Raw genomic sequence first — 13,834 nt, forward strand, 5'->3', positions numbered from 1 at the left:
CCCCATGTAGCTCTTTTATGTGCAAAATCAGCTCAGAATTTGCGAACTATAGAATGCCATTGACGGCAGGGACAATGTTGCGGATAGGTGTGCGCAGCTGTGAACTCGGGTCAGTGAGAGGTTTGCTATATCAAACAGTTCTTGTAGGGGAGTTTCTATAAATGACATCGTTTGCTTTTATAATAGCGCTCGTAAGCGAGCTAGTAGAACTCGCGCTGGCCTTTCTTGCATTCCTGGCTGACCTCTGCAGTCTTCCTAGCGAAATGGTACGCATCGCGCTCAGAGACTTCATGACTACATTTTTTGGTATATGTCTGCTACAACGTAGTGCTCAGCATAGTGTTTGATGCGAGGTTCGACTTTTTTATTTGGCGCGGTATCGTTTGGTGCAACTGCTGGTGTAATCTCTTCGAAAAGCGCTAGAGCCTAGCGCGAACTTATCTGAGAACAATCACACCGAAAATCATTTTTGCAGCACTACTTCCCTGACAACCAAGATGCGTTTTTAAAGAATTCAGCTTTCTTATGTGAGCATGTTATGGCCCACTACAGCTAACGTAATAACGAACTTGCTGTGGCGGTACCGACTAGAGCAGGGGTCGGCGAACGTTTGACGCGAAGGGCCGAGTTGCACGAAGCCGACACGCCGGGGCCGGACGGCATGTCTAAGACGGGGAGGGGGAGGGAGGGGGGTGCCAAAAAAATGATGAATTTAGAATAATGTACGAAACTGAAGTAAAAATCATGTCACGAGGTTGCAGTTTACAAACATACGCTAACAGCAAAAACCTCATTTGAGGCAAATACCATGTCGACCTCCATAAAAGATGCGACGATTGAGGAGAGGGGGGGTCCTCGCGTCGAGTTGGGGGGTCGTCGCGTCGTACCGGGGGCCGCATCATACTGTCCCGTCTAGACCTTTGTTCACGCAGGCTTGCCAGTTTCTTCACAAGATTCTGTTGGCCGATCAGTGCAAAAAATAATCTGCGACAATGTTGTTCTTAAAGCGAACGACATCATGATGACTGAGGCAGCTTCTGGAGATGCAGGGTTTTTGAAAATAGTCAATATTGTTCAGTTTTTGAAGCAGGTATTCTTTGTTTGCCATGTTATGGTCATGGAATTTTTTTTACTCAAATTTGAACTGTTTTGTTTTGAGGGATACAAGCCATGAAACAGTCACATCTAAAAAAAAACGTTTTTACTGCTTTGGCCTGTGTATGTATACAAGCATGGTTGCATTTTTTATTGTTTCTCTCACTGTTATGCTTTCTTGCCGTAACAATTGTCCTACAATTTCTTAACGAGCATTGTACTTGGCTACTGTTAGGCTCTTTCATTAACGGTTGCATCTGGCAGGTATTCATTATTTTGTTGATTGGATTTACGTAAGTTCCGTGCACAAAAAGTGTGTTTCGTTATTAATAATTTGAGAAAGTCTTTCATCATACTCTTAGCTGTGCTTAACTTTCTTAGTTTAAGTCAACCATTTGGAGCCTAAGTAAAACTCAAGAGGGTCTTGAGGCGAGCTCGTTGGTACGGATCCATTAGAATGCAGCGCTTAATGAACACAAACACTTAGAACGAAAACGAGGACGGGCGCTGACTGCCAACAGTTGGTTTATTGTGCGTTCACATATATAAAGAGGGCGAGAAAAAGAAGGGAGGGGGAGCATGGAAGGAAGAGGAGTTATGCGCATGGGTGTGACTGTGACATTATACCAAGCTGCTTCTGATTACTGGCTGAGATATCTGAATTCCTTGTCTGTAAGTGTGAGCGAAGGGGCACTGACACAAGCCGCGCCATTGCACATCATGGTGTGCGTTTCAAAAATTTCACGTGCCAGATTGTCCTTGTATCGGCGCAACACTTTAGCTTTTTCCAGGAGCGGAGTGCACCCACAGTCTGCGCAATGGATTGCTAAATTGCTACCATGCTTGTTCTTGACGTTGTTCGCGTGCTCTCGCAGACGATCATTGAGACAACGTCCCGACTGGTCGATGTACGATCTGCCACAGGTCGTGGGAATCTCGTACACGATCTCTTTTTTGCACTGTACATAGGGCGGAGCGTGATTCTTCCCGCAGGATTGGGAGTCAGGGGGATTTCCGTTGACGCGTTTTCACAAAGATGAAAGTTTATTCGGGGCTGAAAACACTACACTCACACCTGTTCTTCCAGCCGCTTTTTTGACTCGATGCGAGACTGCATGAACATAGGCAGGGGCGTAGGCAGAAATTTTTTTCTGGGGGGGGGGGGGGGGGGCACCTCCTTGATTTGTAGTGGGGGCCGGGCAGGCAGATGTGGTCAAGTGTCATTTTGGGCTCAGTATGCAATAGCAAAAAAAAAATTTGGGGGGGGGGGGCACGGGCCATGTGCCCCCCCCCCCTCGCTACGCCACTGAACATAGGGTAGGACAACTGATTTCGATCTGTCGAGTTGAGGCCGTTCTTTTTCTTTTGGGCACCTGATGTCTCGGACCAAGACTTCAATGAAGGTTGAGAGGAGGGGTTCCGGGAATCCACTATCCTTGAGGCGCTTAAGCTGGTCATTGACGCTGTGGTGTATCTTGTGTAGGCAGCTGCGGGAGAGGGCGTTCTTCATTGCTCCGAGTGCAACAGCGCGCTTAACTGTCCTTGAGTGTGCCGGCGAAAAGGGGAGAAGTTGCTTCTTGGACCGGGGAGCGTAGGCCCAGCAGATGTGTTTGCGTCCCAGGTGGAGTTCGAGATCTAAAAAGCGTATGTGTATGTGTTCATCACTTGGAAGTTCTTTTGTGAAGGTTAAGCCATGAAACGTTGTCTCGAAGGCACTGAAATTCGTTCCACTTCGGCTGGGGCATCTTCTAGCTTGGCAGGGAATAGCACCAGGAAATCATCCACGTATCGGAAAATCTTGATAGAGCCTTTGGAGGCCAGTTGATCCTGGAGTTTTCTGTCGTAGTGCGCCAGAAGTAGGTCACTCAAAATAGGGGCTATTCGAGAGCCAATGCAGACCCCATATTTTTGTACTAGCAATCGGCCGTTATGCATAACCACCGTTGATCGAAGGTATAGGTTCAGCAATTCCAGAAAATTTGGTACGTTAGTCCCAATGGCGTTTTGGAAACGCACAACTCCTACCTCGTCTGTGCCATCTTGAACGACAGATACTAGAGCATCTTGAGGTAGGCTGTAGTACAGATCTTTTATATAAACAGAAAATGGGTATGTTTCAGTGGCACAGGAGTTCTTCAGGTATTCGCACACCGTGGACGAGTTGCTTACCAGGAATGGATCGCTTACTTCCAAAAATGACAGACTTCTTTGCAGATAGGTGCCTAAACAACGCTGCCACGTTCCGGCTTCGGACACTATCACCCTGAAAGGATTGCCTTGTTTATGTGTCTTTGCTGTAAAGAAGGCAGACAGGCTAAGCTCTTTTGTGAGCTTGATAGAAGCTGCCAGCTTCGAGAGACCAGCCTTTTCACACATTTCAAAGGCTAACTTCTTGGCTTTTGCTGGGCGAAACGCTTCCGATATTTTGAAGTTGTCACGGAAGGCATTATATATATATATATATATATATATATATATATATATATATATATATATATATATATATATCTGCTGACTGTTTGTTCAGTTTCGACTCAGCCACAACAAAACCTCCCTCCTTATCTGCTAGCAGCAGCTTCAGATCATTGTTTCTTAGGGAAGAGACCACATTGGACAGGTTAACGCGACTATAACCTGTAGGGCAGGTCGGTAGAGCTTCAACACACTCTAAAATAACCCGATCGTTTTCGGGGGGCGGTGCCTTACTAGCAGCAGTTCTGATGAGGGTAACGTCTCGGCCTTGTCCATCTTAGGGGGAACGCAGAACTTCGGGCCAAGCCCCAGAAGTTCTTTTACTGGTCTAGGTAAAGTGAAATCGCCAAGCTTTGTGACAGGCTTACCAGGGGGACGAGCGGGCGGTCTTTTCGGCAGCTTTGGAAGGATGTGCAGCCACAGCTTGTCCGAGAGTTGCGCGACTACTTTCATCTCTTGGCTGAAGGAAAGTTCTGGCCTTCTTGAAGAACCAAATGAACAGCGAAGCCGTAGGAAGTCCTTGAGTAACCCGATCTGCCTCCAAGTCTCAGTTCTCAGCAGGCGGCATATCCGAGCACCTTGACCTTGGGGTGGTGGGAACGGGCCCATCAACTGGGCTACGAGAGGTGGGTGGAATGCACGTTTGATGGCGTATGTCAGGAGGTGGGCGTTGCAGGTGGCGTGAACCAGCAGAGTGGACACGACGGATGGTTCCAGGAAAACACAGAAGGGAAGGGGGCTCGCTGAGGAAGCAAGGTGACTTAAGAGGGTGTTGAGGCGAGCTCGTTGGTACGGATCCATTAGAATGCAGCGCTTAATGAACACAAACACTTAGAACGAAAACGAGGACGGGCGCTGACTGCCAACAGTTGGTTTATTGTGCGTTCACATATATAAAGAGGGCGGGAAAAAGAGGGGACGGGGAGCATGGAAGGAAGAGGAGTTATGCGCATGGGTGTGACTATGACATTATACCAAGCTGCTTCTGATTACTGGCTGAGATATCTGAATTCCTTGTCTGTAAGTGTGAGCGAAGGGGCACTGACACCAGCCGCGCCTTTGCACATCATGGTGTACGTTTCAAAAATTTCGCGTGCCAGATTGTCCTTGTATCGGCGCCACACTTTGGCTTTTTCCGGGAGCGGAGTGCGCCCACAGTCTGCGCAATGGATTGCTAAATTGCTACCGTGCTTGTTCTTGACGTTGTTCGCGTGCTCTCGCAGACGATCATTGAGACAACGTCCCGACTGGCCGATGTACGATCTGCCACAGGTCGTGGGAATCTCGTCCACGATCTCTTTTTTGCACTGTACATAGGGCGGAGCGTGATTCTTCCCGCAGGATTGGGAGTCGGGGGGATTTCCGTTGACGCGTTTGCACAAAGATGAAAGTTTATTCGGGGCTGAAAACACTACACTCACACCTGTTCTTCCAGCCGCTTTTTTGATTCGATGCGAGACTGCATGAACATAGGGTAGGACAACTGATTTCGATCTGTCGAGTTGAGGCCGTTCTTTTTCTTTTGGGCACCTGATGTCTCGGACCAAGACTTCAATGAAGGTTGAGAGGAGGGGTTCCGGGAATCCACTATCCTTGAGGCGCTTAAGCTGGTCATTGACGCTGCGGTGTATCTTGTGTAGGCAGCTGCGGGAGAGGGCGTTCTTCATTGCTCCGATTCATGATCTGAAGCTGCTGCTAGCAGATAAGGAGGGAGGTTTTGTTGTGGCTGAGTCGAAACTGTACAAACAGTCAGCAGATAATGCCTTCCGTGACAACTTCAAAATATCGGAAGGGTTTCGCCCGGCAAAAGCCAAGAAGTTAGCCTTTGAAATGTGTGAAAAGGCTGGTCTCTCGAAGCTGGCAGCTTCTATCAAGCTCACAAAAGAGCTTAGCCTGTCTGCCTTCTTTACAGCAAAGACACATAAACAAGGCAATCCTTTCAGGGTGATAGTGTCCGAAGCCGGAACGTGGCAGCGTTGTTTAGGCACCTATCTGCAAAGAAGTCTGTCATTTTTGGAAGTAAGAGATCCATTCCTGGTCAGCAACTCGTCCACGGTGTGCGAATACCTGAAGAACTCCTGTGCCACTGAAACATACGCATTTTCTATGGATATAAAAGATCTGTACTACAGCCTACCTCAAGATGCTCTAGTATCTGTCGTTCAAGATGGCATAGACGAGGTAGGAGTTGTGCGTTTCCAAAACGCCATTGGGACTAACGTACCAAATTTTCTGGAATTGCTGAACCTATACCTTCGATCAACGGTGGTTATGCATAACGGCCGATTGCTAGTACAAAAAATGGGGTCTGCTTTGGCTCTCGAATAGCCCCTATTTTGAGTGACCTACTTCTGGCGCACTACGACAGAAAACTCCAGGATCAACTGGCCTCCAAAGGCTCTATCAAGATTTTCCGATACGTGGATGATTTCCTGGTTCTATTCCCTGCCAAGCTAGAAGATGCCCCTGCAGAAGTGGAACGAATTTTCAGTGCCTTCGAGACAACATTTCATGGCTTAACCTTCCCAAAAGAACTTCCAAGTGATGAACACATACGCTTTTTAGATCTCGAACTCCACCTGGGACGCAAACACATCTGCTGGGCCTACGCTCCCCGGTCCAAGAAGCAACTTCTCCCCTTTTCGTCGGCACACTCAAGGACAGTTAAGCGCGCTGTTGCACTCGGAGCAATGAAGAACGCCCTCTCCCGCAGCTGCCTACACAAGATACACCGCAGCGTCAATGACCAGCTTAAGCGCCTCAAGGATAGTGGATTCCCGGAACCCCTCCTCTCAACCTTCATTGAAGTCTTGGTCCGAGACATCAGGTGCCCAAAAGAAAAAGAACGTCCTCAACTCGACAGATCGAAATCAGTTGTCCTACCCTATGTTCATGCAGTCTCGCATCGAATCAAAAAAGCGGCTGGAAGAACAGGTGTGAGTGTAGTGTTTTCAGCCCCGAATAAACTTTCATCTTTGTGCAAACGCGTCAACGGAAATCCCCCCGACTCCCAATCCTGCGGGAAGAATCACGCTCCGCCCTATGTACAGTGCAAAAAAGAGATCGTGTACGAGATTCCCACGACCTGTGGCAGATCGTACATCGACCAGTCGGGACGTTGTCTCAATGATCGTCTGCGAGAGCACGCGAACAACGTCAAGAACAAGCACGGTAGCAATTTAGCAATCCATTGCGCAGACTGTGGGTGCACTCCGCTCCTGGAAAAAGCCAAAGTGTTGCGCCGATACAAGGACAATCTGGCACGTGAAATTTTTGAAACGTACACCATGATGTGCAAAGGCGCGGCTTGTGTCAGTGCCCCTTCGCTCACACTTACAGACAAGGAATTCAGATATCTCAGCCAGTAATCAGAAGCAGCTTGGTATAATGAACTCCTCTTCCTTCCATGCTCCCCCTCCCTTCTTTTTCTCGCCCTCTTTATATATGTGAACGCACAATAAACCAACTGTTGGCAGTCAGCGCCCGTCCTCGTTTTCGTTCTAAGTGTTTGTGTTCATTAAGCGCTGCATTCTAAAGTAAAACTCGACCAGTGAAAAGCTGTCCCTGTAGTATTCATCCATATATCATTGCTTGTGAAAATACTTCTGTTGACAAACGTTACTGTTAACATTTTTCAGATGTCTTGTTTTAAAATAAAATGACTATGAACTATTATTTAATAATTTGTGTCACTTATTGTGTGTAATATTCCATGCATAGAAAACCACCAGGGAACCTTGTCGGAAGTGGGATAAAAGCTTCCTTCCCTCTTTCTCTACGTGCTTAAATCCACTGCCTCATGGCCAAGAAATGCCTAATATGACACGCTGCCGCGTGACAGCACACCTAAGAGATGAAGTCATTGAATTGCTCGAGTGAGTAAAAATTGCATTACTTGTCCTGGGAGGCGTGGTCATAGTTAAGGCACTTCTTGAGCATTACACGAATTCTGTTCCAGGGAGAACAACTTGATTGAAAGCTCTAACCCTGCTGCCAGAAGGTGGAACTACTGTGCCTTTGCAGAAACTCTACATGAAGCTTATCCACGAATGGTATGGAAATAAAAGGAACTTCAGCAGCTTCGATGGGTGAGCTTGTTTGAAGCATTCCTGGCCGTTGTTTTCAAGAAGCGTTAGTTGCTTTGTTTTTTAAATGAAGTGGCTGCGTGATCACAACAGCTGTCATGAAGCACAGTGAAAAATAAATTTAATGTTGCAGCTGTATCTTGTTCAACATGGTGTTCTGCTGCCAAAAATTGGCCACAGCTTCAGTATATAGTGAATACCGAATATATTTGAAGGTGCTATTCTGGCATGTAACGATGAGAAAATATTTGGTTTCTGGCATTTCCAAAAAGTTGTCACAAAATAGCAGGTTTTATTGCGATAGCAATTATATGGACAGTCTCGGCTGGAAAATGTCCGTCCCCGTCGCCGTCATTCACCGTATATGTATAAGTATGTATATATATAGAAAAGCCGTAAAGAAAAATAATTCAGAAATTCTTTCCGACGCGCGGAATCGAACGGGCGACCTCTCGCTTTGCAGCCCGCCGCGTTAGACGTTAGGCCACGACAGCACCGTCTTTCAGCCTGCTAACGGCGCGCTATTTATATACACCATGTAATTCAGCATGCTTTCTTAGTGGCTACATAGATGGCGCGACGTGCGCGCGCAGCTCCTGCGATCGCCGTTGCTCTTCGCTCTACAGGGCGTGGTCGCTTTCGTGCGCTTATCTCGAGGAAAGAAGGGGCGGCCGGTGGGGTGCTTCGCTTCGCTCGCTGCAGCGGCCGCGTTTGCGAAAGGAGCGCCCTGTTCAAACAGAAATAAGTAACAAAAGTTACAATTAGTTCGCGCTCGTCTTGTGTGTACCTGTTCGTTCGTTTCGTGCGTCCTGCTTTATGTTTCAGCACTGCGCTTCAAAGTGTCGAGCTGTGACGCATTAGTTCGCGCTCGTCCTGTGTGCGTTCTTTTCGTGCGTCCTTTGGGCTCGAGCGACGCGCTGGCAATTTCGAGCTGCTTTCCATTCTTCGCGTTACATTACAATTTATTGCTATCGCATTCATTGCTTCGCCGTTGCGGCGAAACTATGACTTTTTTTATGTCAGTATTTAATTTATGTTCTTTTGCAGATTGGATTCATGCATTCAGTCAGCAGCACAAGAAAAACCCGGAAATTGCGAATTAAACTACGTTTTGCACTGGCTTCTAACAGTTCTGAACAATCAACTGATATCTCGTGCGCTGAAGCACAGCGTGAGCTAAGGGTGAGGGCCACAATTTTTAGCCAGTCTTGCCGGTCATTTTCATTTGCTCTGAGAAAAGATTTTTGGTTTCATATTAAGTCAGCACTGCACGTATACTATTGTTTCTGCAGATGCATTAATGGCATAGATCTTGGATGCCATTGTTTGAATAATTATTGTGACCTAATTCACGGGTATTTGTGGCATATCACTTACGTAATATTTCTTACTGATTCACAGGCAATTTCAGAAACTGTCACAGACCCAGAACGAATTGATCTTTCAAGAATGAACATGTTGCGGCGTGCAACCATTCAAATACGGCAGCAAAATCCAGTTGAGGAGCTCCCTGTATACCTTTTTAATGCAGCTGTGGTAAGCATATCTGCATAAACATGTAACATTATGCATGTATGGCTTCACATTTGCAAATTGTCTTTTTCTTAAGCTGCTACTCAACGAAATGTTCGTCCATTAAATTTTCATTTCACTACTGAAAAACAGCAGCGTTCACACCTTTGTCCACATGCTTTTTTCAATGGACAGGCTCCTGAGTATACATGCTTAGTGCATAGTACATTTGCAAGCACGGTGCATGAAAAGCAAAAGGCGGGAAACATCACTAGAAAAGGCCAAATCCCAGTGGTTCGTAGTTATGCTGTAAGCAAGAGAGCAAAAAAACATAGATTGAAAGTAACCGTTTTTCGCGAAATATAAATTGTTGAAAAATGGGGCTTCTGTTGCAAAGTATGTAAGCTTCACAAATTTAAAAAGAGCGCATGGAAGTTTTCGATGTGCCCAAGAACAAACCACCTTAACTCAAAAACTTATACACTGAGTGTTTCATAAGAAATTAATTTTATAAGAAGCTATGTGCCTAATTAATGTGACATTTGAGTGCCGTGTGTAGTGTCTTTTCAGTTGGCATGGAGGTTGAGATTAGGTTTGGGGCATCATTGCACACTATGGAAAGAGAACTTCATAAAATGCTGGAAAAGGTCAGCTTGAGTAGCTCTGTTCATATTGACAGCTATCTACGTACTAAAAAATCTTAATTTGCTTTAATATCTATGGTGAACACCTGGGAAGAAACATAAATAAGGTGGCATTATTTCATTGCACTGAGCTGCTTAATCCTTTCTAGGAACAACGGCTAATGAAAATATAATGCCAGTGAGCACACCAAAGGGGCTTTGCTACCGAGAAGTTTGATATTCAGAACAGCTTAAACATACTTAAAAACACCTTAAAATAAATGGTCCTATGCCGTCCATTAAGTTTTTTTGGTGTATGATGAAAAATAGCGCGAATAAACGTAAGACAAGGCGAAGAAGGCTACAGCACAAGCGCATACTGACAACTGAACCTTTATTAGAAAGACGAAAATATATAGGAAGCCCAAACCACATGTTCACCACGAACAGAACCAAAACCCTCAGATGTGCGCATCCAGGTACCTTATCTCTGCCTTATTTAACGCAAGGGAATGCTTTGCCACACAGTCATCTCCAGGTTTCAAAATAAAAAAAAGCTTCAACGAGCTCACGTGCCGTCTGGTCCCTATGACGTGAGAGCACTTTGGCATAAGACAAGCCAGGAGTACACCTACACTCACGGCAGTGCAGGGCCATATTTGACGAAGGCTGACCATTCAAAGATCGACGGTGTTCTTGCAGGCGCGCATTCAGACAGCGGCCTGCCTGTCCTATATCGCATTTACCGCACGTGAAAGGCACCTGATACACAACTCCCTTGCCACAAACCGAAGGGCTGTCCCTGTGTTTCACTTTACATTTTTGCCATTTCTGCGCAGTCCCGTCCACCTTCCTTTCAACCGCGACGCATACTCTACCAAGCTTATTCTCAGCCGAAAAAACAACATCAATATCATATCTAGCACCAACCTTCTTGAGACGATGGGAAACACCGTGCAAGAAAGGGATGGGAAACACTGTGCAGAAATGGCATGAATGTAAGGTGAAACACAGGGACAGCCCTTCGGTTTGTGGCAAGGAAGTTGTGTATCAGGTGCCTTTCACGTGCGGTAAATGCTATATAGGACAGGCAGGCCGCTGTCTGAATGCGCGCCTGCAAGAACACCGTCGATCTTTGAATGGTCAGCCTTCGTCAAATTTGGCCCTGCACTGCCGTGAGTGTAGATGTAATCCTGGCTTGTCTGATGTCAAAGTGCTCTCACGTCATAGGGACCAGACGGCACGTGAGCTCGTTGAAGCTTTTTTCATTTTGAAAGCTGGAGATGATTGTGTGGCAAAGCCTTCCCTTGCGTTAAATAAGGCAGAGATAACGTAGCTGGATGCGCACATCTGAGGGTTTTGGTTCTGTTCGCGGTCAACATGTGGTTTGGGCTTCCTATATATTTTCGTCTTTCTAATAAAAGTTCAGTTGTTAGTATGAGCTTGTGCTGTAGCCTTCTTTGTCTTGTCTTACGTTTATTCGCGCTATTTTCATTCATCATGAATTACCAACTCGCCCAACGGTCTGTTCTTCTACGTTTATGGTGTATGTGGGCTGTCATAAATGTAAAAAGTTGCCCTGAATAACAATAAATGAAAACGCAACCCGCAAATAAGCTTTTTTTTTCCACATTTTTTGTTGTTATTCACTGTAGACTGTCACATGTGAGTGAATATATTTTATTATTTTAGGAGGTTAATGTTTAGCTGCAACCTCTAAGAGTGGCTCAAAACAGTGCGCTTGTTTATATTATGGTAAAATGTTATAAAACTGCTATATGATAAGGCTTTACATTGGGATGCAATAAACTTTTTTTAGGACCAGCATGATACCAGCAAGCTTCTTCCAGGGCCGTGTGTTATCATGGAACCTGGATCAGAAAGAATTGTATGCAAGAAACAGACTGTGCGCCTTGTGCCTGGATGTTCCGCTGAACGTGGACTGATTCTGTGTTTGACTTTTGTTTCATGCTTGATCTCGTATCCGCATGCGTTTGGACAGACCTTAGGGTTGTTGTAAACCATCCTAGTAAAGAACAACACATTTGAGCAATGCTTTATGTCACATCGGCTGAAAGCTATGTTGAAGCAGCTGAATAGCTGTCTCACGCGGACAAGCCACAAGGCTGACCTGGCTGAAAACTGAATATGCAGGTTTCGTGTTCATTCCAAGAGTGCTGATGTTCATCGTACTGACTTGTGTACACATGAGTTTCTAGTCTGGCCTTGCATTGCCTGTATGTGCTGTACTTGTCACCATCTCACCATGCTGCAGAAGGTTTTCTGCAAAATAAAGGAATCAAAAGTGTTTTCCACACATCTTACTGATGTTGTACTGCAAGCCGGAATAGCAGGCCTTGTTAGCAGTACTGTTATACTGCGAGTAGTATTTCATAGAGTTGAGTGCCTTCAGCAATAGGCTTCAGCTTTCAGATCATGCCCATGTGAAGCTGGGCGAAAGCTATCACAATTGTAGCCTCACGTAGATTTTGTAACATTGCGATTTCTTTTAAGATATATATATATATATATATATATATATATATATATATATATATATATATATATATATAAACGTTCTACAAAGAGCGTTGAATAGGGCTATTAAAACAGACCTAGCTGCTGGAACTATGATCCAGCTAGTAAGTGGGACGCTGGAGCGTGTAGGGCCCAGTGCAAGCAACCCGAACACTGTTCCGCATAGCTGAGCTTTATCTGGAGCACTAGCTGCGCCTAAGTAAGCGGAACTTTTTTGCAAAAAAGTTCCGCTTACTAGCTGGAACTTATCTGGAACTAGATTAAGAGTGTAGCAGAGCGGGCGGTTGTCAGGGGCGCGCCAAACGTCGGTCTTCCTCGGCGCGGATCGCTGGCCGGCTGGCGGGCGGTATGACGTCGGTGGTGGCGGCGGCGGTGCCTGGCGGCGGAACTGCTGCGGCGGCGCGGCGTCTTGACGCGGGCGAGGAGGAGCGTTGCGGCGGACTGCAGCGGCGTAGCTGATCCCTTGTGGCTCAGGCTGCACTAGTTGAGGTGCTCGCAGGGATTGCTGTATTTCCTGGCGCACGACGTCAGTAATCGAGTCTACTTCAGGCTGCGAGGACGGCAACAGTTTTCGCAGCTCCTCCCGCACGACAGCTCTGATCATGTCTTGCAGGTCGTCGGATTGCAGCGCTTGAACCTCCCCGTAGGTCGTCGTGGGAATCCGGCGGTTGTACTGCCTCGTACGCATTTCAAGCGCCTTTTCGATCGTTGTGGCTTCCGAGGCGAATTCCGCGACCGTCTTAGGTGGGTTACGAACAAGGCTGGCAAAGAGTTCCTGCTTGACTCCTCGCATTAGGAAGCGGATCTTCTCCTCGGACATAGCGGGGTCAGCATGGCGAAAAAGGCGGACCATTTCTTCAATGTACATGCCGATGTTCACGTTCGGCAGCTGTACACGAGTCTCTAGCAGAGTTTCGGCTCTTTCCTTCCGGACGACGCTCGTGAACGTGTCCAGGAAAGCGGCGCGAAAAAGGTCCCAGGTTGTGAGCGTGGCCTCTCGGTTCTCGAACCATGTTCGAGCGGTGTCTTCCAAGGCGAAGTACACGTTCCGTAGCTTGTCGTTATCAGTCCAGTTGTTGTAAAGGGCGACGCGGTCGTACCTTTCAAGCCAACTTTCCGGGTCTTCGAGCGGTGACCCACGGAAGGTAGGTGGCTCCCTCGGCTGATGTAGCAGCACAGGTGCAGGTACCATGGGTGCTGTCGCCGTCGCTGATGTGGTGGGCATGGTCGGGGTCTTCCTGGTCTTGTCGGGTAGAGGCCCGTACTCCGGTGGGAGACCTTGCTGCCTGCGGCTGGCCCGCTGGTCGGTGTCTTCTTGACGGTGTGGGCTCGGCTCACGGCTTGAAGGGGGCGTCCGGATCATGAAGGAACAGCACCTCCACCATATGTCACGTGGTCGTGACGTCGACGAAGGCAGCAGTGAACACGTCCGAGATGAAACTCTTTATTTGGCCGAACTTGTGGCCGAGAAACTAAAAGTCAAACTACAGCAATACACTGATAGCGGCG

Source organism: Rhipicephalus sanguineus, chromosome 1 (assembly GCF_013339695.2).
Source record: "Rhipicephalus sanguineus isolate Rsan-2018 chromosome 1, BIME_Rsan_1.4, whole genome shotgun sequence".
Lineage (NCBI taxonomy): Eukaryota > Metazoa > Arthropoda > Arachnida > Ixodida > Ixodidae > Rhipicephalus > Rhipicephalus sanguineus.